The following is a 24,623-nucleotide window of genomic DNA, read 5'->3' as shown; positions in this document are numbered from 1 at the left end:
AGGGGTGGATTACTCTGGGGATCTTTGATACTTTGGTGTAAAGAAAATCATCTCACACTTAACATCAAAAAAACTAAAGAACTCATAATTGATTTTAGAAGGAAGAGAAATGTACATTTACCACTGTACATAAATGGTGAGGAAGTGGAGAGAGTTGGTAGTTTTAAATTTCTGGGTACTTACATCTCAGAGGACCTCTCATGGACTATAAATGCCACCATGCTAATGAAGAAGGCACAGAAGAGGCTGTATTTCCTGAGAATGCTCAGCAAGTTAAATTTATCTCAGCATTTACTTCTGTCATACTATCATAGCACCATTGAGAGTGTCCTAACCTATGGCATTCTGGCATGGTTTGGGAGTAGCTCTGTAGTGGACAAAAAAGCTCTACAGAGAACCATTAAAACTGCCCAGAATATCATCAGGCTCCAGCTACCAACCCTGGATGACATCTTCACATCCTGCTGTCTGAGGAAGTCACACAGCATCCTGAGAGACTCTTCCCATCCTGCTTATAACTTTTTTGAACTGTTACCGTCTGGCTGAAGATATAGAACAATTAAGACTCGGACCACACGTTTTCTAAATAGTTTTTATCCCAGAGCTATAATTGCAATTAATAATGAGCTTAAAGACCACCAGTAGTGAATAATTAGTTGGACTGTGTTACTTGGCCTGCAGTGTAGGTGTTTGTATTTTTAGTGGGGGACTTTTAGTGGGTGGGGAGTGTTTGGGGAATTTTATGTGTGCATGTGTCTGGTCTCTGGGTGTCTGTGAATTTCGTTGTATGGGTATACTGTGTATATACTTACAATGACAATAAATTATTATTATTATTATTATTATTATTATTATTATTATTATTATTATTATTATTATTATTATTATTATTATTATTATTATTATCTGTCTCCACAGCCAGATACCTAAACCACTGAGCTACCCACAGTTCTCATTCTGCAACAATTGGGATATGGAGCCATTAACAATCATGCAGAGTCTTAGCATGTTAAGAGATCAGTCGTGCAGTGCTGGTGTACAAGGGTGAGGTATAGTGTGATGTATAAGCTCAGCTGGCAAATAGAGTACTAGAGCATAATTTACAGTTTAGCACACTGATTTCTGAAAAATATGCATGTGCATACTCACAGTATGTGAAAGCTATGAAATGAGAAGCTTGGCTTTTCAGAACTGCAGATGCCTAATGAAAATAGATAAATATGCAGCATCACGGTCTCCCAAAAAGAAGGGAGGGGGCAACACTCCCTTCAATATCTGCCTAGTACACTGGAGCAACTGTAGGCTTAGTTTTGGTTTTCCCTGTTTATTCTGAATGATTATCTTTGTTTACTTTTGTTCTTCCATCTCCTCCTCCAGTATTTGCCTCCGGTTGCCCAGTCTGCAATGTTTCCAGCCATCACAAGCAGAATTATTTTGGCAACTTGCTTTGTTTATTTAGATCTCAGTTAAGGGCAGAATGTTTTATCTGCGAGAGAACTTGATGTCTCGTCTTACGCTTCATTTTAATCTGCATGATAAATCGTTTCTTTTCCATGGAAAATATGGAAAGAAAGGAAACCTAAAGAAAATTGAATGGCAGCCTGTTCACCTGCTCATCAAGCCTACTACAAAGGCTAGCGTTGTGTTGCATAATAGAGAGTGGACAATCTCTCTCCCACTGTATAAAAAAAACAAAAGGATAGCTTCTAGGTAAGGGATTCTATGGTATTTTTAGCTGGATAGCTATCTGAACAAGAGCCAACCTGTGTAGCCTTGGGCCAGCGATATAGGCCCAGGTGCCTTCAGAAGGAGGGAACAGTAAACCACTTCTGAATGCTCTCTTGAAATGGGTTGCCATAAGTCTTGACAGCACAGAATTACTGATTTAATTCTAGTCATCTGAAGGATATATTTTTTCCTCAAAAAAAAAAAATCCAAACTTTCTTTGACTGCAAGAGGAAGTACCAGGAAGCATTCACATTAAATGGTCATGGAGAAGGAAAAGAGTAAATTCTCAGCTATTCAGCTCAGTAAGGTGACTTTAAACAGATCACTTTTGCTTCCGCTAATCTTCCTCTCTGAGCTGTTCTGACGATAAATAAAACCCATAAAGTATGTTTTAGAAGGAAGTGTGACAGAAAAAAACAACAACCCTGGGCTGAGGTAGAGCCACTCACTGCTTTGCTTTTTTCAGTTCTTTTCTGTTTGCCTTTTTTGAACACCAGGCATTGTTTTTAAATTCGACCACGACGTTTCATATTGCAGAAATGCTCTCTCAAAGATAAATTGAAATTCTGTTTTTTTTAAGAGATAGCGGTTTTATGAAATGAAAAGTGCAAAGAGGAAATACATTCACTCGTTAAAAACTGAGGGTATGGTAAAATATTCTAGTATTGAGAAATGTCTGTGGAAAAGAAGGTTTGGGGAACAACTAATTCAATTCTTAAAACAACAAACAAAAACCATCCTCTTGTTTATGAATGTGGGATATTGTGCTTCTGTATCCACAATTCAAAATGCCAGGAAATGGCCCAATATTGTTGCATAACATGGGGACGTTAACAAAGGGATGTCAAGCTTTATATAGCAAAGGGCAGCCTGAATGTTGACAACACCGATGGCGGCAGACAAGATGGACAATTGCTTTGCATTTGGGTGACAAGTGGCCAACCAATGAAAAAGTGGAATCAGCTTCTGGGATTTTCCCTTGCAAGGTGTCACTTTCCCCAAATTTGGCACAGATCGAGAGCAGACTCTATATGTGCCTACGTTGGTTCTGATCAGAAGTCCAGTTTCAAAGTTATAATTTTTTGTTTGGACTGCCCCAATTTTTAGAATTGTCTTTAGAATGCAAATTTGCTCTGTTAACCAATAACTAATAACTCACTAATGCCCCCAAAATTATCAGAACTAATTAAGGAACTGGTCTTGACTTCTCCATCTTTGAGGTAGGCAATCCATCCTACAAATATGCAGCCCCCCATACTGTACTAGTTTACATCAAACTACATACATTTGTTTTTTGAATCTCAAAGCTTTTCATTTGCAGGTCATGAAGATTCCCCAAGGCTAGGTACTGTAATTTGAAAACCATTTTCAATGCAAAAACTCTCCATTTTTTCCCCATTCACTGAAGGTGAAAAGGAGTCTGATATAGTGGAAAGAACAGTGGTCCACTACACGGCACTGGATAGAACTGGGTTTCAAGCTCTGCTCTTTTATGAAACTCACTGGCCGATCTTGGAACATTCATTATAGTGCAGCCTAACCCAACCAGCAGGCTTGTTTTGAATATAAAATAGAAGGGGGGAGTGAGAGAATTATATATGACATTTTACACCCTGAATTTAACTTTTAAAAACTCTGCTGTTTTGCATTGTTTTATCAATGGTTCTATGACCTTGGCAACAGGGCTGGGTTGAAGAAAATAAATAAGACTACTACAGCTGTGGCAAACTGTGGATATGTTCCCATTCTAACATTGCTTTTAAAATTAGCCTTGCCAGCCAAGATTTTGTTGGAAGTACATCAAAACGCAAACCAAATCTACAAAACAATACGTGAACAGAAGAGGGAATTCCATTCATCCCTAGTTAATCAGCATCCAGGGATTAAACCTGGTTGAATTAGTACAATCAAATAAAATAATCTATTTCCAAAATATATTAGTTTTCAAATACTTACCTGAATACACATTTCTCATGAACTTTTTTTAAAAAGCTACTCTTTTTCTTTCTCAGCACTGAAACACTACCAATGCATTGCAATTATAGCTAGACATTCATGGGGTTAGACATTTGCTTTAGATCCGCTCAAGCTGCTTGAAAAAATTGTTTGAAGATGTCTTTAAAGGAAGTGAAAAAGCCCAATGATTGGTGATTAGGGCTTAAAAGAGCCCAGCTAAAAGAATGCCAGACAACTTGCAGTTCTTAAGGGACCTAATTAAGAACATATAAATTTCATTCTTATCCCTGCTCTAACATGAAAAGAATTGGTAAATGAAATGTCCTGTGATCCTACACTGTCTACGGCGATAGCGGTTTTGTTGCTGAAAACAGGTGTGTGTGTGTGTGTGTGTGTGTGTGTGTGTGTGTGTGTAACCTTTGGCTAAATTGAATATTCTAGGGATATGCATCCTTTCCCTTTCAAAAATTGTTCTTTTAATGACTGAAAACCTTTTGTAGCACACGGATGAACCAGTCAATTCCTTGCATTAATGTTTATATCTCTTAGGTTCCAATCTTGGGAAAAGTTCCACTGAGTAGAAGTGCATAAGACTGTCCTGACAGATTCTTATTTTCAAATCAAACTAACAGGCCACTGGGTTGAAAGTCTCACTGGGGCGGGGTGGGAGTGGGAGAATTGGTTCTTTCTGTCACAATCCGCTCTCAGACTCTCCTCATTACTGCAGTTGTCAAGACCAGGAACAAATCTACAGTTTCAGTGCTGAGCTGTAGCCTTGGGATACAGTAGCACCTTGAGAAGGTAATGACTTCTCATCAGTCTATGTTGTCTTGTGTCTGAGAAGATCTCTTAACTACCTCCCAAGACCAGTTTCTTTTATTAGTGATGGTTAACCCTTTTTGCATGTTCCTTTCTTGCTGGTGTTTGTGTGTGTGTGTGTGTGTGTGTGTGTGTGTGTGTGTGTGTGTGTGTGTGTGTGTGTGTGTGTGTGTGTTGAGGCAAGAGCCTGTGTCATGTGATTTTACAATACAATGTATAATAGGAAATGGGCTGTTCTCTTCAGTGCACGTTATGCGGGACTTGTTGTTCCATGACCTCAGAATGGTTGAAATACTCTTATCAGTTTTGCTTTCTATGAACAAGAAAGAGGAATAATTAACAAAGACTAAAGTCCTATTGGTAGTCCCAGTTTGAGCCAACATACTGAATCAATAGAATTTATATAAGTATTCACTTGGCATTCAGCAGTTGTTCCAATAGTTCTACCGCACTTATTATTAGTGACAAGTAGAGGTGGGGATGACTATAAAAACGGATCACTTTTTCTGACGAATATAGCCAATTCATTAAATATTCATCTATCCATATTTCTGGGTTCCAGAGACCCCCATGAATACGAAGGGACAAATATTTACCCGTTTTTATTCATCCTTCGTATTAAAAAACAAACGCCATTCTGCTACTGGCTGCCGATCAGCTGATTGGTGGCAGAAAGGCAGCCACCACCCCACACAGCCACTCAGTACCACAGCCTACCCCCACCCCTTCCTTTCCCTACCTTAGGCCCCATGCCACTCCATTCCCACCAACACCCTCTTACCTTAATCACTGCTGCCGAGGTCTTCTGGCCTCGGAGCCATGCATGTAAAAATGGAGACTGGCTGCCCTTTGCAAAGATGATGGCTGCAGTTTCCCTACCCTAAATGAAGCCACAGCCACCATCTTTGCAAAGGGCAGCAAGTCTCCATTTTTAAATGTGTGGCTCCAAGGCCAGAAGATCTTGGCAGCAGCGATTAAGGTAAGAGGGTGTTGGTGGGGGTGGGGGCTAAGGTAGGGAAAAGACGGGGTGTGGGGATAGGCTGTTGGGGTGGCTGGCTGTGTGGTGGGGTGACTGCTTATTGGCTTCTGATCAGGTGATTGACGGTCGGTAGGCAGAATGGGTTTCTGTGCCATGTGGTAAACTATCCTGTGATTCTGCAGTCTCTAAGTACCTGGGGGAAGTTTCTTGGGGGGTCCTCTTTGTGACTATGTAACTCAGTGGTCCGTGATCCAATGTTCAACAAACTTTCAGGAGTTGTATAAAAGTGTCTGTGGAAGCTTCCCTACACATTTGGTGTCTCTAGGTGCTTAGAGGGCAGTTTTATAGTGGTTTAAAATGCAGATGAATTGACAGATCAATTCATCGAAGAATATTCGTATATACGTATTCATTGATCCGTTAACCTTGACAAATAACAGATCAAAATTTATCACCATTTTTTGGATTTGTTCCCATCTCTACTTATAAGGTTTATGCTAAAGTAGGCCACACATACTCAACATTAGATGTGGAAATACATGACGGGATTCTAGTAGTTTAAAGGTCTGAATCCTTTGGTACTCGATACTGTATTTGAAGGATCATTTTTCTGCATTTATATAGGACTAAGTGTAAAGACGTGAGAGGGACACTTCAACTATCCATAGCAGGCCCCCACCCACCCAAGTACAGGACTCTGGCAGCGGGGCAGCCTCAGGATGCAGCAAGCAGGAGTGGGACCTCAGGTGGGAGCCGAGAGGAGGACAAATCACGCCTGGAGGGTGAGGACGCAACAGGATGGAATGGCAGGCACCAGGCTTCAAGGGAGAAGAGGAGAAAGAGAGGGATGGTTTGTCACCATCAATGGAAATGGGGTCGAAAACTTGGGAGGATAACCCCTCCCCCTCCAATCTTCTGTACTGTAGAAGAAGAAAGGCCCATGCTCCTCCAGGATCCTTGGACTGGAAAATGGGTCCAAATCCATCACTCCTCCATCACTCCAAATACAAGAGGGGGAGTGCCCCTAATTCCCCCAGAAGGCTCCTCACAGCAGCAAGCCAGAGAGCCACAGCTTGGGAGGCCCACAACCACCCAAAAGAGGCATTGGAGGAGGAAGAAGCTACTACAGCTGATCTTGGCTAGGGGGGCCTCTATTGGCCTGATGTTGCTGACCCTCACTGAAGGGATATTGGGTGGCTAGGGACAGTGCTGTGAACTGTGATGACTGATGGACCAGGGGCCCAAATGCAGATGTGTATGAAACAAAAAAAAAATTAATTAGTTTACATAATTTACATAAGAAAAAATCCATATTAATTGGGTTACATAATTTGCTTGATAATTAGCTTAATGTCAGTTTCAATTGAGAGTGTTTAATTGTCATTATGTGCAGGTGCGGTACCCAGATTTTAAGAACTGGGTAATAGCAGCCCTTTTGGTGCCCCACCATTGAGAGGGGGGTTATATGTGTGGGGACTTAGCAGAGGGTTCTCTCAGCTGTAGCAGTGCAGTTGTGGAATGCCCTCCCCTTGCAGGCCTGACGGGCCCCAACATTGCCTTTATTCTGGCACTGAATTCAAGCCTGATTGTTCACTTGATTATTAGACAGATCATGCCTTGGTCATCAGTCCTTCAGTTCAATCAATGACTGAATTATTTTAATTGGTTAAAGTATTTGAAAGTGTTTTAATGGATGTAATTACATTCATGCCTTTTAACACAACTGTATTAATTGTGCTCTGCCCTGAGATCTGCTGATATGTATGGGTTAGAAGCACTTCAGCAAGAAAACATTAAAATAGTCTTGGAAATACCTTTAACATTGGATGGTCTACTTAATCTTGTGATCCACTATATATTTTCAGATTTACAAAGTACAGGCTCTTCACAAATAAAACATTGCAAATATGTATTGAAAACTGTAAGTAGTCTTCTGGCACCCTGAAGAGAAATAAATTTATTATGGCATTTGTCCATGAAAGCCTATGTCATAACAAATGTATTAGTCTGTAACCTTCTTTGTTGTTTCTTTGGCAACTGGCTGAGAAGGTTCTTAAATTACTCTTGCTGAATCAGAAATCTACTTAAAGCAATATTCTTTTCAAGGATCTCCGCAATCAGCAGGTTCTAGGTGGTACACTTGAAACCGGCCAATGGTTCATCAGTCCACAGAGTTTCAAAAGGAAGAAAACAATGATTCTGTAATAAAGAAGAAATTTTGTGATGGCTGTAATTTCAGCTCAGTTCTGTGTTTTCCCAAGAATCCTACATGACCTTGGACAAACCATACATGTTGTCTTTGAATCTCAGTGGCAGATTTCTAGGAAAGAAATATTTTGTTTTCTAACTTCTTATTGCCACTGAAATCTGATGTATAAAGATCATTACAGAAAACCTGTAGTGTAGGTAACTATATGATGGTATTCTATGCAACAGAAACTGTTTGCTTATTACTATCTAGTAATCACCACATCTGTTCTGCTTTAATAGGTATAATCCTTGGGAGGAAAATTGCTCCAGTCTAATCAAGAAGAATGTCATGTTGATATGGAAGAAAACCTTTTATACAAATAAACCAATGATCAGCTTCACTTTATGTCTCAGACGATTTACTGTATTGGTTAAGTATTTGAGTAGAAGAGTTTGAAATGAGAAGGATAAGCCAATCTGGAAATGCACCCAAAATGCCTAGACCAGTGTCTGTTGTCAGTAATACACTGGATGAAGGTGTGACATGCCCCTGCGTGTCCCCAGATTATTTCACTAGCCTGAGGCCTTGTGGCGCAGTGGTTAAACTGCTGCACTGCAGCCAAAACTGTGCTCACGACCTGGGGTTCAATCCCAGGTAGCCTGCTCAAGGTTGACTCAGCTTTCTATCCTTCCGAGGTCGGTAAAATGAGTACTCAGCATGCTGGAGGGGGGCAATGTGTACCCTGCATAATTAACTTGTAAACTGCCCAGAGAGTGCTTGAAGCACTATGGAGCGGTATATAAGCAGCACGCTTTGCTTGTTTATTGGTTACAGTTCACCTAAACAGCTTCTTCAAAGACTTTGAAGTACTCAGTAGTTCAGTAATAACTCATTTCACTCTTAACTCTCTATAAGTTACACACTCTTAACTGGCTACCTTAACTCCTCACTCTACCACACTCTCTAACTCCCACAAACTAATTTCTCACTCAGACTCAAACAGACTAGCTGACCCATTTACAAAACTCTCCTTCTCTCTCTCACTCTCCCTTCTAGTTTCTCTGGTTCTGCCTCCCAACTACTCCCATTGGTGCATGCAAATATCCTCCTGCATGAGCCAAAACAGGGTGGTCGCCACAGAAGGCTAATGAGCTGAAACTGAATCCAGAAAAGGCAGAGTAACTGCTGATCAGTCACAAGGAAAATCAGGGAATAAAGATCTAGTCTGGACTGAATGGGGTTAGGCATCTCCTGAAAAGTCAGGTTTGCAATATAGGTATGTTCCTGGACCCAACCCTGAGCGTTGATGTACATATCTCAGTGGTGGCCTGGAATGCCTTTGCACAGTTAAAACTGGTGCACCAGCTGCACCCATTCCTGCAAAATCTGATCTGGCCATGGCGACACATGTCTTAGTTACAATTCATCTGGATTAGTGCAATCCTCTGTATGTGAGGCTGCCTTTGTAGAGTGTTTGGAAACTTCAGCTGGTTCAGAACTCTGTCGACAGACTGCTGACTGGCATTGGTTAAAGGGAGCATGTATCTCCCTTACTAAAACAACTTCACTGGCTGTCAGACTGTTTCTGAGCTCAAGTGCTGGTTATTACCTATAAAAGCCCTGTATGGCTTGAGTCCAGGCTATCTGAAGGATCATATTACTCCATATGAGTCTACTGGGTTTTTAAGATCTTCCAGAGAGGTTCTTCTCTTGGTTCCAAGAGACACAAGAGAGGGACTTCTCAGTGGTTGCTCCCAGGCTTTGGAATGCCGTGCCCTGAGAAGCCAGATTCTCCCTCTCCCTCCTGTCCTGCCATCATCATCAGGCAAAGCCTTCCTTTTCAGACAGGCTTTTAAGCAACAAGTGGGGGGTCTCAAGATCGCTTTATTTATTAAGTGTAGGCTTTTTCAATGTTTTCATAATGGTTTTAAATCTTGGTCACTGTGCGATTAGGCTTTTGTATATGTCTAATTTTGCATGGCATTTTAAACTTCTTACTATTGTATGATTTTAATTGTTCCCCTATGGGGTGAAAGGTGGCAAACAAACAAACAAACAAATAGCAGGGTGGTGGCAAGAAATAGTAATGGACTGCTAAGACATGGAGACCTGTCAAAATTGCAGCAGTGATAACATAAGTATACCTGAGAGACGGCAAAAATCAATTAGAGATGTTTTTAAAATCATAGTTTGTAGGCTTTATGAAGGTAAGTTTTTGCAACATAGATCTTGGCTATTATTCTGTGACAAGAGTGTGTGTTTTAAGATGAGCTTCTAAAGCTTTTCGTTATTGACTGAAAAGTGTGACGGCTGTGGGACAACTCAGGCATGAACCATTTGAAAAGTCCAGGCCTCTGAGCTAGAAATCTTTCTCTTCTTTTTTGTGTAGTTGGCATCCACAGAAGGCGGAAAGCAGCACCCGTATCTGTTTCTTGTCTAATTGCCTGCTGAGCAAATGATGCTCTTGCTCTGCATGGAGAACATAAAACATAAAAATGTAGATCTGTTTGTGTGTTTTTGCTGTGCACATTACTTCTGGCTCATGACTTGAAAGAACTTGAACTCCTCAGAATGGGTCAGCTGGAAGGAGTCAGTGAATCTTGAGCACATTCAAAAAGGAGCTAATGAGAACACTTCTGATGGTTTCTGAATCAGTGTAGTTTCCTTGATCTATGCTGTGCCCCTGAGACCATTTGTATGTGGATTGGACAGCATAATCCCAGTCCTCACTGAAATCTACCTCAGCAGTCAGTCAGTGTTGCAGAGTTTTAAAAATGGTTGTTAACTTTTCCTCACCTGGGCAGGTTCCTCAGCTAATCCGCCCCTTTTCTCATTAACTGGCACTTCCAATCTCAATGACGCACTTACAGACATGAGTATTAGAAAGAGTACAAATGTTTCATTTACTAACAAGGCCAGATAGATCAACAGCAAAGTTATTAACAACATGACTGCTTTTAACAACTCTGCTTCAACAGAGTTTTTACAGAGGTTTTCTACCAATCATTAACAGACCCTCTGAGGAAAAAGTACTTTGAGCAGAGAGGTGGGCCTGTCTTTGAATTCCAAGGCAGGAAGAAAGGATTTGTTAGGGCTGCACACATAGACAGTCACTCCATCTTAAAAAGGTCCTCCTCATTCAAACAAACTAGGGACAGCATATGAGGTGGTAAAAAAAAAATCCAAATGAACACTGCATATCAGAATACACTACTAATTAGTTCATCAACACATTATCTGAAGGATCAGAATCCTGCCAAACAAGTATTGTAAAACAGCTTTTGAAAAACAAAAACAAAGAAAAATGGGGGAAAGAACCAACTTGAGCTTCAAGTGTCTTTCATGCAGAGAAATTAATCCTTTCCATTCAAGTAATTTGTGTCAATGATCTGATCTTCAGCATTTTTTCCCCTCAGCAACAATTCCAATGCCAAATTGTTCTGTAGTTGCTTCCGCTTTCTCCTTACTCTGATGTTTACTGGTATTTTGAAGCCATGGTTTCAAAGCACAGTTTCAAATCAATTAATGAACTTGCATTCAGACAAAAAGAACTGGTGTGAAATTCTATCTGGTTCTATTTTATTCATGAAGTATTAGAAAAATTCAGATCTCATTCACACATGCATCTTGATCTTGTGATGGCTGGACCATAAACTGATAGTGTGCATGTGTAAATAGAACACAGGACAATCACGGAACATTGGGGAATTGAACTGTTGTTGTTGTTGTTGTTGTTGTTGTTGTTGTTGTTGTTGTTGTTGTTGTTGTTGTTGTTGTTGTTGTTGTTGTTGTTGTTGTTGTTGTTGTTGTTGTTGTTGTTGTTGTTAACAGTAGCATCAATTCATGTGCTCAGGTTTAGTTTCACAGTCCTCTTCCTCTGTTGTCAGTCCCTCTTCATTTTCCTCCAAAGAAATGCAAAAGTGTGAGGATATCATCTTGATCTAACAGTCAGAGAATAAAATTTTAAAATATTCCAATTTTTATTTTAAAAAAGTTACATATAAATGTACAATTTTTTAAAAAACCACAGCAAGAGTATCTGTGGGCCTCTATCATTCAGAAGCTGTAGAAAATACACTTAGTGCCCCAATGGTCTGACCAAAGGGACCCCTCCTCCCACCACTGTGGATAAGCAAGGGATGGAAGATTTGGACAAGGGGGCACCCAGTCCTGCCAATGAACTCCATTGTACCCGTGTCCTCCCTGCTCAGCACCAGGGCATCAGTGGGTAAATGGAGACTGATCTTCTACAATCCTTACAAGATATGGAAGCACGTTTATGAAGCACATACATTATTACTTCACTTCTCAAAATGATTCATTTTAATTAATCTTGAATTATAAGTGTATGTACTCAGCATTAATGAATTGAGCAATTTTTTTTTAAAAAAAATGGTGCCCTGTTCTTTGTAGTGCTTCCTTTTTGATGATTCTCCTTTTTGCTAATTTTTTTAAAAGTCAGTTTTGGCCATTATTGAGAAATGCCACACTTAACTATTTCCTTTTATGTTGTGTGTTGTACATAATTCCTGGCATTTCACATAAATTAATCTACCAGAAGTTATAACTAGTCAGCTCTCTGTGTTCTTTTCATATTGTATACTTTGTGACATTGAGTAACATTTTCTCTATTATTTAAAATTTTCCAATACAGTGGTACCTTGCAAGATGATTACCCCGCAAAACGGGGGTTTTGCTAGACGTTGACTTTTTGTGATCGCTATAGTGATTTGCAAAACAGTTTTTCCTACAGGGGATTTCGCTGGATGATGATTTGGTCCACACTTCGCAGACAGTTTTTTCGCAAGACGGCGATTTTTACAGCTGATCGGCGGCTCTGCAAAATGGCTTCCCTATGGGTGATGTTCGCAAAAAGGGTGTTTTCGGGACCAATGCTTCGCAAGACAGCGATTTAAACAGCTGATCGGTGGTTTGCAAAGCAGCTTCCCTATGGGTGATTTTCACCGGACGATGACTATTTCCCCCCATTGGAACACATTAAACGCATTCCAGTGGGGAAACGCTTTTCGCTGAACTATGTTTTCACAAGATAACGATTTCTATGGAACGGATTATCATTGTCTAGCGAGGCACCACTGTATCTTTTTATAAATGGGCAAGGACATCACATATGGTAGAAATACAAACACAATATAATTGTGTACAAGTGGATTCCAACTTATAGCAACAATTTCCAGGGTTTTATTGGTAGACTGTACTCAAAGGTGCTCTACTATTTCCTTCTTTTGGGGGGACTGACCAGCTTGTCTATAGCTCCACAGGCTGGCTCTTCTTTCAGGAGGCACAGTGGGGAATCAAACTCCCAACCTCAGCCAGAAACCTAAGCCACTTCTCTCCCCAGTTTCTCGGCACAGAATTGCCCAGTCACATTGCTCTTGTCCTCCCAGGAGAAAAGCCTTGAGGGCCCCCCCTTTTTTCCCCTACATGTGGAAAAGCAGCAGGATGAAGCAGTTCTCGAACAGGAAGGCACTGGAAGAGAATGGGATGAGCTTTCCCTCCCACCTTATTTCATGGTGAAAGAAGGAAAAGAAAAATTATGCCCAAAGCCCAGCAAATAAAATACTGTCTGAATAGAGAACACAGCCATGACTATTTTAGGGGCTTCTATCATGAATTTCCCACTTACACCAAAAATATAAATAAATAAGATTGGCAGAACATGCAACAAAAAGCACAGCATTCCTTAAAAGCTTCAAGAGTGCTTTTCATATAGGTCAAGGAATCAAAGTAGACAACAATTCTGAAACAGCTAGTGTGGGAGCAACCATGGTCTTTGAACGTCTCTGTTCCTATTTTCAGTGTCACGATAACCACCCATATGTTGTTGCTAAAGCAATTTGCTGGCTGGGACCTCGGATAGCCACAATGAGTCAAATACAGTACTCCTCTTTGTCCTAACAATGAGTCAGCTATCAGGGATGCTCAGCAGAACATGGCTTTGTAGTGCAGGTAGCCAGTCAAGAACCTGTCCCTTGTCTCACTCCTGACTGCTAAAGTTGCTACCTGTTATCAGTGTTCAGATGTGTAGGAGAATCCCTCAACTTTTTGGTTACCCCACAATGGCAACCACTAGTCCCTACCAGCAAAGTTCTCTGTGTCCTGCTGTTGTACCCTACTGATACCAATTATTTTGCTTTAAATTGCGCATTACATGTCTTTAGTGTGCATTGGATAGTTCTTACACTTCTCATCATTGATCTGTAAGGAATTGTCATTTTTTAAAAGGATCAAGATTGGAGATGGGGACGAATATAAAAATGAATCGTTTTTTCCAACAAATATAGCCGATTTGTCGTATATTTGTTGACCCGTATTTGTAAAATTTTAAATCAGGACGACTATGGCTTGACAAACATTTCCTCGGTTTTAGTCGTTGATCCGTTCATATTCGTCTATATTCGTTACCCCTTTTGGGGGCCTCTCTCAGCTTGCTGGCACCAATTCGAAGCTCTGGCCAATCAGGACAGAGATCCTGGATTGGCATGTCCGGCAGCCAACAGCACTGCTGAAAGGTGTATCTACTTTTACAGAAGCTTCATATAAGCTTTTCCCATCTGGCTGTTCCCCATTTCTGTTCATGCTCTTCAGAGTGAGAACAGTTGCTGCTCGCTGGCTTGCTGGTGCTCTTGTAGTTTTGCTTTTGCAGCACCAAAGCAAAGACCTATATATTTCTTTTTCATCATTATTCATCAGTTATCATCAACTTTACTGGGAATTTGGGGAAGAATTTCAAGTAGCTTAGACTACTTCTTCGGAAGGGCTTAATTTAATTTCAAATTCAAATCAATCAAACCTTTTTCCCCCTCTGGAGACTTGTGTGTGTGTGTCTATCGTCTGGGGGGGGGGCTGTCATCGTGTGACTGTGGAATCTCTTTAACTTTATATTCAATTTTCAAAAGTTCATTTTAGAAAGGCTTGTGTCTCTCAGGGAACTTGGTGGATGGCTGGATCCATCATTCCTTTTTCTTCCAAAACTTGTTTGGTTGTTTGTGTGTATGTGTCTCTGACTGAGACTTACCTGGCAGGGCTTTTCTTTTTGGCCTTTTTTTGGCTTCTCTGCCACAGTGGGTCGGGGGGGGGGGGAATTTTCCTAATTACATTATACTGAGGGGGGGGGCTTTGTTTAAGCAGGCAGGTCACATTTTAGTAAAAGAATTACACCACCATCATTCTGAAAATAAAATTTATACACACTCTCTGACCCTCTATTAGTTTCCTTCCTCGATCTCCATTGCTTTATTTGTTTAGTTGGTTTGCAGGCAAATGTGATGTTGTTGCTTTCCGGCTGCGAACTTCCTCGGTGCCTAATAGGGCAAAAAGTCAACAACGTTGCTGGCCATTTGAACAATTTCCTTATCCTGCAGCTCCTTCCACTTGGGCTACATTCCGAAAGGTCTGTCTGCTCTGCCCCACCCAAAGCCTGTCCAGGCGTCATCCCGTTGCCCCATCGCCTGGCTTCAGATGGCAGAGCTCGTGTGGTTTTCAACCGATGCCAAAGGGGCCGACCTATCTAAGTCCCCCCCCAACCTCAGAGGGCTATTTTTATCATATCCGGGCAGTCTCAGCAGCCAAGTTGCAAGCAATCCCCAGCTTTCCAGTTCTAAATAAGCATCTTTGTCACCCCATCGCCCGGCTTCAGATTGCAGAGCTGATCTGTTTCCGAAAGCCCCGCAGCCCCACGGATTAACCTCTGCTAATAGCACCGACCCTGTTCATCAGATGGTGCTGCTGGTGCTGTTGGAAGTTGCAAGCAACCTCAGTTGCCTCCTGGGGGCAAAAACCTTTCCTTTGCAGGCAAATCTGAGGTTGCTGAAGAAGACCAGAGTCCGTTCTGCTGCCTTTTGCCTCAGTGCCCTGATGGGGCCCCAAAGCCTGCTTTCCGGCTGCCATGTGCCTGAGTGCCTGATGGGGCAACACACTCTACTTTGCTGCTCCCAACTTGCCTCAGTGCCCCGATGGGGCCCAAAAGCCTGTCCAGGCATCGCCCCATCGCACGGCTTGAGACGGCAGAGTTTATCTTGTGCCAGCAACAACCACCATCCCTTTTTTTCATCAATAACGAAACAAGCAACACCATTGTACGGCTCCAGACTGCAGAGCTGATCATCTGATTTTCCAAAGCTGTCCTCCTGGCTTCCCCATGCCAAGACAGCAGCACGACTGGGCTCTGCCCCACCCAAAGCCTGTCTACGCATCACCCGAACGTGCCAAGAGGGCCATCTAACCCTTTTGGCTGGCACACCTAGAGCCGGTCCCAGTACCCCCGAACAAGCGAAGAGGGCTGTCCAGCTCTCTTGGCAGACCCAGACTGAGCAGTAAGAAAAATGAATAAATAGTTGCTCTTGTACAACAAAAGTGTACAAGAGCAAAGTGTTGGGTGATGCCCATAATGTGCCAAGAAAGAGGGCTGTCCGGCCATGTTGGCACACCCAAAGCCGGGCTCTGCCCCATTCAAGCCTGTTCAGGCATCACCCCGTTGCCCTGCTTCAGAGGGCAGAGCTCTTCTTGTTTTCAACCCGGGCCAAGGGGGGCGACCTGTCTAAGACCCCCAAACCTCAGAGGGCTATTTTTATCATATCCGGGCAGTCTCAGCAGCCAAGTTGCAAGCAATCCCCAGCTTTCCAGTTCTAAATAAGCGTCTTTGTCGCCCCATCGCCCAGCTTCGGATTACAGAGCTGATCTGTTTCTGACAGCCCCGCGGCCCCACGGATTAACCTCTGTTAATAGCACCGACCCTGTTCATCTGATGGTGCTGCTGGTACTGTTGGAAGTTGCAAGCAACCTCAGTTGCCTCCTGGGGGCAAAAACCTTTCCTTTGCAGGCAAATCTGATGTTGCTGAAGAAGATCAAAGTCCGTTCTGCTGCCTTTTGCCTCAGTGCCCTGATGGGGCAAGACATGGTACTTTGCTGCTGCCAACTACCTCAGTGCCCAATGGAGCCAAAAGAACCTGCTTTCCTGCTGCCTATTCCCTCAGTGCCCGATGGGCCTAAAGAGCCTGTTTTCCTGCTGCCAACTTCCTCAGTGCCCGACGGAGCCAAAACGTCTGCTGTGCTGTCAAATACCCCCTTGCCTCCAGTCCTCCTGAGTGCAAACTCTACTTCACTGGCAAATGTAATGTTGTGCTGAGCTGAAGACAAATTCAGTGCCTCATGCATGCCTCTGCCAAAGTGACCTCTCATTATATTGGGACTAAATATATATATTATATTGGGACTAACAATCAGCCTGAAGAAAACACAAGTCATGAGCCAGGGTGTGGACTCACCTCCTTCTATTACCATCTCCACACAAGAATTGGAGGTTGTTCATGACTTTGTGTACCTTGGTTCAACTATCTCTGACACCCTCCCCCTGGATGTCGAGCTGGATAAACGCATTGGCAAAGCAGCTACCATGTTCTCTAGACTCACAAAGAGAGTATGGCTCAATAAGAAGCTGACGACACATACCAAGATCCAGGTCTATAGAGCCTGTGTCCTGAGCACACTCCTGTACTTCACTGAATCCTGGACCCTTTGTGCACTGCAGGAGAGGAAGCTGAACACCTTCCATATGCGTTGCCTCCGACGGATTTTTGGCATCACCTGGCAGGACAAAGTTCCAAACAGAGTAGTCCTAGAACGAGCTGGAATATTCAGCATGTATACATCATTGAAACAGCGACATCTACGTTGGCTTGGGCATGTCGTGAGAATGGCTGATGGTCGGATTCCAAAGGATCTCCTGTATGGAGAATTAGTGCAGGGAAATCGCCCCAGAGGGAGACCACAGCTGCGATACAAGGATATCTGCAAGCGGGACCTGAAGGCCTTAGGAATAGACCTCAACAGATGGGAAACCCTGACATCTGATCGTTCAGCCTGGAGACAGGCAGTGCATCACGGCCTCTCCCAATTTGAAGAGACCCTTGCTCAGCAGGCCGAGGCAAAGAGGAAGTCACAAAAGAAGCAAAACCAGGGAGTTGGACAGGGGACAGATTGGATTTGTCTTCAGTGTGGAAGAGATTGTCACTCTCGAATTGGCCTCTTCAGCCACACTAAACGTTGTTCCAAGTCCTCCATACAGAGCACGTCACCATAGTCTTTCGAGACTGAAGGATGCCTACAAATATAACTCCCTCAATGCCATGGGCTTCTGTGCCATGTGGTAAACTCTCCTGGGGGGGACCCAATTTGTGGGTGAATAACTTAGCGGTCCAAAATCCATAGGAAGCTTTGTGGTGATTTCAGAGTCTAAGTACCTGGGGGGAGCTTTCCTGGGGTGTCCTCTTTGTCACTATATAACGTGGGGGTCCATAATCTGATGTTCACCAATCTTTCAGGATTTGTAGAAAAGTGTCTAAGGAAGCTTTCTTACAAATTTGGTGTTTCTAGATCCTTGGGGGCCAGTGTTATAGCGATTTAAATTACAGATGAATCGACGGATCTGTTCGTCAATTCATTGAAGAATATTTGTTTATTCGTATTCATTGATTTGTTAACCTTGACGAATAACGGATAAAAATGAATCACATTTTATTTTAATTCATCCCCATCTGAAGATCAGCCAGAGAAGCCCCTGTTAAAGGAAATCTAAACATAGATGCCTTGCTGTTTAGACTCTTGTTTCCCATACTTCTGAAATGTTGGTGCCTTATCTGCACAATGGTGTTGACAAATGAAAAGCCTAATTAGCTTGGTACTTTTCTCCCCAAGCAGTCTTATTTTCCAATATGTCTAAAAATACTAATAATTATTACCAGGATGTTATTCACAATTTTATTTCTCTGTGTGCAACAACGAAGAAAACTGACTCTCCTACGGGTATCATAAGATTAGGAAGAAATAAACACTCTTGGTTTCTAATTAAAAATGTAAGAATATAATTAAAATACATAATGCTTTTTTAAAACTTATGAATAACTTATGACACAGTTAGCTTTCTGCCACAATGCCTTTTTTCACAAAGAAATGTTTGCTCTCTGAGAAATCACCCAGTTGCACAGTTTGTATTTTAAAACTTTATTGGATGAATCATATCTTAGTATCATAACCAAATCTGGGGCAGGAAATTAGGTTCTATTACATATATTCAGAAAATGGCTCAAATCTTGATCTGCAACTTTTTGTTCTTATGTACCATTATGTTATTGCCTACTTTTGTCAAATGTACATATTAATGACCTACCAAAAATCCTATCATTAACAGCTATGCTCAGGTCTTATAAACTGAAGACCATGGCTTTCTTTATTGAGTTCATTTATTGTGTGTTTAACAATAATTAAGTGCTGTCAAATTAGTTCTGACTTGGTGACCTTTTCTAAGTTTTCTAGGCACAGGATGCTCAGAAGTTATTTAATTGTGTTGTTTTCCAGGGGTACCCTGGGACTGTGCAGCTTGCCGAAGGCTGCACAGGCTGGCTTTTCTCCTAGGACACACATTGAGGAAGCCCCAGCCTCTCGCTCCAAGCAGCTATCTCCTATTTGGCCCTCCTTCTTTCCTACTGCATTCGAGTTTTCCAAGCACTGTTGCCTTCTCTAGTGAATCTTGTCTTCTCATGATCTGTCCAACGTGCAATAGTCAGTTCGGTCATTTTAGCTTCTAGTGAGTCTTCAGGTTTCAGCTGATTGAGAACTCATTTATTTATCTTTCTGGCAGTCCATGGGATTTGTAAAACCCTTATCCAAAAACTCATTTTTATCAAGTCAGTCTTTTCCTGCTAACTTTCTCAATTTCCAGCTATCACATCCAGACATGCAGACAGACAGACAGACAGACAGACAGACAGACAGACAGACAGACACACACACACACACACACACACACACACACAAAAGTAGGGGAGGGGAGCATTATGTAGATTAAGGTGAGCAACTGAGAAACCAGATACAATTCTAATTCTACATCAGACATACACATTGTTTTTGGTGTTTCCGATATGGAAAACCTTTTCAAGTCAGGAGAAGACTCCATACCAGCAGTAAGTATTACCTGGATTTCAAAATATTTCAGGCCAAGGTTCCACTGACCTGTACCTCCACATGATTTGGTTACCCAGACTCAATTCACACTCAGTAACTCATACATACAGAAGAACTATAGATTATTTGGACATTCTGAATCACACATCAAGCAGTGTTTTAAGGTACACATAAACTATGATAGGACCCCCATATCCATAGGGGATTAGTTCCAAGCCTTCTCACAGATGCCAAACACTGTGGATAATAGCAAACTCTATACATAGCATGGTCTCTGATTCCCTCTAGTGGCCAGTTCTGATAATTATTGTGGAAATATGTATTTCTGGGTTTTTCCTTTAATGTTATAATAAAACTGTGGATACTGATCCTGCAGACACGGAGGTTCTATTGTACTTAATGTCTGATCCAAAACATTCAGTTTTGTCACGGTCAGAGCTGTGGGTGGGTGTGCAGATGCACGCATGTGTGCACACACATGTGTATGTGTGTGCGCACAATTCCAAACAAGAACATCCCACCCAACTCTTCCCCACTGGTGTTCCCATTTTTTTTGAGGAAAGGAATGTGTATGCGTCTGAATCTTCTTCTAATGTGGCTTGCTTATTACCTCATTCACGGGCTCTCAATCCTTTTTTTACCTTCAAAGTGAGCTGAAAATGACTGAAACCCATCAATCACAAAATGCTAATGCAAAGCTAATCCATCGCAGAATGGTGGTAAAGATAGTATTTGGTATAATGTCTGAATATATTGGTTGTTGTGGGTTTTTCAGGCTTCTTGGCCGTGTTCTGCCGGCCACAGAGACTGGTGAAACATTAGGAAAAACCACCTTCAGAACACTGCCAAGAAGCCCGAAAAACCCACAACAACCATTAGATCCTGGCCGTGAAAGCCTTCATGAATACTCTGAATATATTATTTTATATAAAATTATTTTCTCAGAGACAACTCATCATCAAAGCAACTTCCTTGTAATTGGGAGTTCCATATGTCAACTTTCCTCAAATTGTCTTCCCTTTCTAAATGGTATGTGGTTTTCTTCTTACAATTCATTATATTTCTTCCCTGCTTTCTCCACTGAATTACTCATTTTCCCTTTCAGTTTTACCTGGTTAGAGAATTATGGACATCTCCTTCTCAAAGTGGAAATTCAATTAACAGAAAATCCTTTTGTCTTAAGTCCTGAGAATTACAGCTGTTATGGTACATCCTTCAACAGACACACAGTTTAGGCAATACAGAAATGATTTGGTATCCTGTACTCATTGCATGTCTTTGGGGTGCATTGCACAATTCTACCACTTGTCATCATTGATCAGTGGCTAGTCCAGTTTCACTTGGAGCTGGTGCAGTGTCACTGACAAAGTGGCAGACCTAAGTTCCTGAATCATGCATCTGAAGCTGCCATCTTATGCTCCAAGAACCCAATGAGCAACTAATGCTGACCCTCACCTTAGCTAAAGCATTTAAATTATCATTCCTTTTTAACCAATGAAGTGAGAGAATGGAGAGATGAGCATTACATAAGTTCTAGGACAATGGTATGCATGGAGGTCATGCCCTCCAGAAGGAGAGCAGCACCATGGCAGCTTCACAGATAATCACAGACCCTTGGCTTTTCTCTTCTTTTTCATGGAGCACCACAGAAATTTTACAGCTATGTCTTTTGCACACCAGAACATGGCTGGGGAAGCCCTGAAAAGCAGCAGAGCATTTTCAGCAAGGTGAACATGAGGCAGAAGAAAAGCCAAATCATCCTTGATCCTTCTTTCTTGGTGCCATTGCACTTTGCCCCCCTGAGGGATGATGGGGGTTGCTCCTCAACTGCACCCCATTAGCTCTCTTGTGTCATGTAAGTTTTTAAAAAAACCCTGCTCGTTTCTGGGGAAATCGCTGTAAGAGAGACTGGCAAAGTTTGACAGTGGAAATAAGTAAATTTCCCAAGTCAGATAATAAGTAATATCTCTGTACTAAACTCCAGAAACAAGTCATTGGAAAATTTTTGTGCAGATGTGAAATACATCGGATTGCTTTCTTGGCAGAATTATCTTGGGGCTCATTTGCAGAGATTTTACTTTTTCAGTGCTGTGCTTTTCATATGTAAATGCTAAATAACATTTAATCTAGAAAATTATGTGCAGTTACATACTGCCTGAGCCATGGACGCAGAGAGTTAGGTATGCCCTCCCCAATAGAATTCTTTGGACAAATACTGATTATACATAAAACAGCACATACTGGAACAGGAGGGAACTGTACCAGTGTTCTTCTGCTGAGCTCTGGTGCTCACTGATCCTGCCCACTGGGCCTCTGCCCTGGCAGGCCAAAGGACCATTCAGAGCAGATTTGAGCATGCAAGAAGTTGGAGGTGGAAGGAAAGGAAAGAAAAACTCCATTGTGGATGAGAAAAGGTTACATCTATGATGTCAACCTTGTTTTCCCACATTCATTCCTCAAGATGTTTTCCTGTCCAACCAGAGAACAAAGTGGTGTCTCCTCCCACTCTATGTATGCAAGCCAGCTGTACACACAGTTGAACAGTTCCTTTGCCAGGGCAATGGGGCAGCATTTGAAGGCAGCCAGGTGGCGCAGGAAAATGAGGTGGGACCCAGCGATCTCCTTTGACACACTGCTGCCGCCTTCCACCTTCTGCTGCCCGAGGCAACTACCTTGCTCTGCCTCGTGGCAGGACCGGCCCTGACCTATAGAAACAATGTACAAGAGTGCCAGACTTCCTGGATCAGCCTGTCAGCATTTTGTGTCCCTCTCAGGTCTCTAAGTCTACAATATTACTTGTTCCTGAATTTTTCCTTAAAAAAAAAAAAGAAGAAGAAGAAGAGGCCCTCATTCATCCAGGAGGCAATCTTCTTATTAGAATTCACATGATGTCTCGGAATTACATTGTTTAAGAACTACATTCTTATTCAAATGCTTCAGATTATACTCAAGGCTTAATGCAGTCCTTTCACACAAAGCCACGTCACAACATTCTGCCTACTGAACAGTGGATCACATCCCAAACAATTTGAAGATATGCCTGTAATGTGGTTTCTGAAAAAGAAAAGAAAAAAAATACAATAGGAAATGTACAGGCCATTGAAGGCCACCCAGGAAGACAAAGGATTATATGTTAAAGTAGTGTTTTCAAGGTGTGACCTCTAGAAACATGTATCGGGACCATAAGATATTAAGAACTATACACTTCAATTGTCTCCTCCTTGCAAATAATTAGCAGTAGGTCAATACCAGTTAAATACAAGCAACATAAGAGTGCAGCGAAAATTGTGCAGTTTTTTTAAAAATTGTAACATCTGGATAGCATCAGAATCATCTTTTCTCCTATATACTGTTCAGACATTTCTAAAAGCATGGAAGCCATGAGAGGTATCAGAAATTGCAGAAGCTATTTTGAAAAGGAAATGAGTATCTTTTCAAAATAATGGTAGCCCACTGTAATACAAACTGTGACGTGCTGTAAATACAAATATATTAAAAACTAATGACTTGGGAAACATTGTCAAAGAATCTGCGCTCTTGAAAATATAACCATATTAGTAGATCTTATAAGGATGGAAATAAATTATTGTGGGTGCTGTGAAAAGCAGCACCCACAATAATTTTCCTCCACTAATGCGTAGCATCAGTTTCCCCACACACTGTGTTGTTTCCTGCCTCAACCTCTACACCTTCCGTGACTGGTGTCAATATCTGAGATCTGCATTATATAGTGGTGTCACAACATACATTTTTGGTAGATCTATTTTACAAACATGAAGCAGAAACCAGACATGATCTGCATGATCATTCTGGCTGGCTGTGAATTTACCTACCAGGACATACCAGGTCTCATACCTCAGTTGTACACTCAGGAGTGTGACAGATGGCCAGTAAATTATGAAAACTGCTTGTGTGAGTCCCCTTGCATGTACAGTATTTTGAAATAGGACCTTGGTCAGTGTGTAGTTACATCATGAACTCATAAGTTCCTTATAGACCCCTTTGAAATCAGTGGGACTTAATATTAATCAGAACCAACTCACGTTCCACTGATTTCAACAGGTTTGATCTGTAAATGATTAAGTATGGATCCATGATGTTAAATCATACTCTTGGATATATCTGTGAAGATTCTCAGTCATCCAGGTGTAGTTATATGGAACTTGAATCATGGCAACTGGACTTCTTATTAGGTTGAAACGTTTCGCTACTCATCCAAGTAGCTTCTTCAGTCATACTATTGGATCCAACTTTGATCTGCTTACAGTCTTCTGCTGCTTCAGTCCTTTCGGGGGGGAGGTGCGCACGTGTGTTGAGTCTAACAAGAAAAAGAAAGCACAGACATTTGATGCAACTGGAGTCTTTCTATCTAGAAGTATTATAAATCTGCTTAGAACAGACCTAATGAAATCAATAAGTGTTAATTTCATCATGGCTCACTTAAATGTCATTGGTTCCAACAGGGTTGCTCTGAGCACGACATCCAGCTCAGATTTAGAGCTGGGAGGATCCTAGGAGAAAATTAACTCATCCAACCCCAAAATGGTGTGAGGAGCTGCAGGGTCATGGTTATCACTACTTTATAAGCATTTAAATTCTCATTTCTGCCCATTGCCTTTTGCACAGTGGCTACACTCTCTTGTGACTGTCAGCGTTTTCTCCTTCCATGATATTGTGTCATCTGTAAGGGCACAGAGCCAGCAGAAACTTCTGCCACAACTGTCCTGACCAATGACAGTAATAACAATCCCAATTCCTGTACCATCCTTTATTTTCTCCAGTGTTGAAATTATGTTTTCATACCAATGAAAACAAATCTTTAGTATCCAAATGCTTTGGTTTCAGCTGCAATGGCTCCTAAAGAGGACAGTGTCAGTGGCTCTATTTGCATTAGATTTTTTTTTTTTTGGCATAAATGGTGCAATTTTTCAAATGCACAGGTCCTAATTGGAATGTACTGAATCAGGA

At 41.7% G+C, this 24,623-nt stretch overlaps 2 long non-coding RNA genes across 2 annotated transcripts; one reads left to right on the top strand and one right to left on the bottom strand.

Annotated features, from left to right (window-relative positions):
- The first annotated feature begins 938 nt into the window (after positions 1-938).
- On the top strand, positions 939-8,053 carry LOC140705444 (uncharacterized). Its single transcript, XR_012084829.2, has 3 exons — positions 939-4,485; positions 6,107-6,264; positions 7,973-8,053. It is a non-coding gene; the product is annotated as an uncharacterized LOC140705444 (long non-coding RNA).
- A 10,334-nt stretch (positions 8,054-18,387) lies between these two features.
- LOC144587772 (uncharacterized) lies at positions 18,388-23,957 on the bottom strand. The gene is made up of 2 exons (XR_013542913.1): positions 23,921-23,957; positions 18,388-22,709 (listed from the first exon to the last, which is right to left on the bottom strand). It is a non-coding gene; the product is annotated as an uncharacterized LOC144587772 (long non-coding RNA).
- Positions 23,958-24,623: the final 666 nt, after the last annotated feature.

The sequence above is a fragment of the Pogona vitticeps genome, chromosome 3 (genome assembly GCF_051106095.1).
Source record: "Pogona vitticeps strain Pit_001003342236 chromosome 3, PviZW2.1, whole genome shotgun sequence".
Classification (NCBI taxonomy): domain Eukaryota; kingdom Metazoa; phylum Chordata; class Lepidosauria; order Squamata; family Agamidae; genus Pogona; species Pogona vitticeps.
This window is presented reverse-complemented; position numbering and strand designations above follow the sequence as displayed.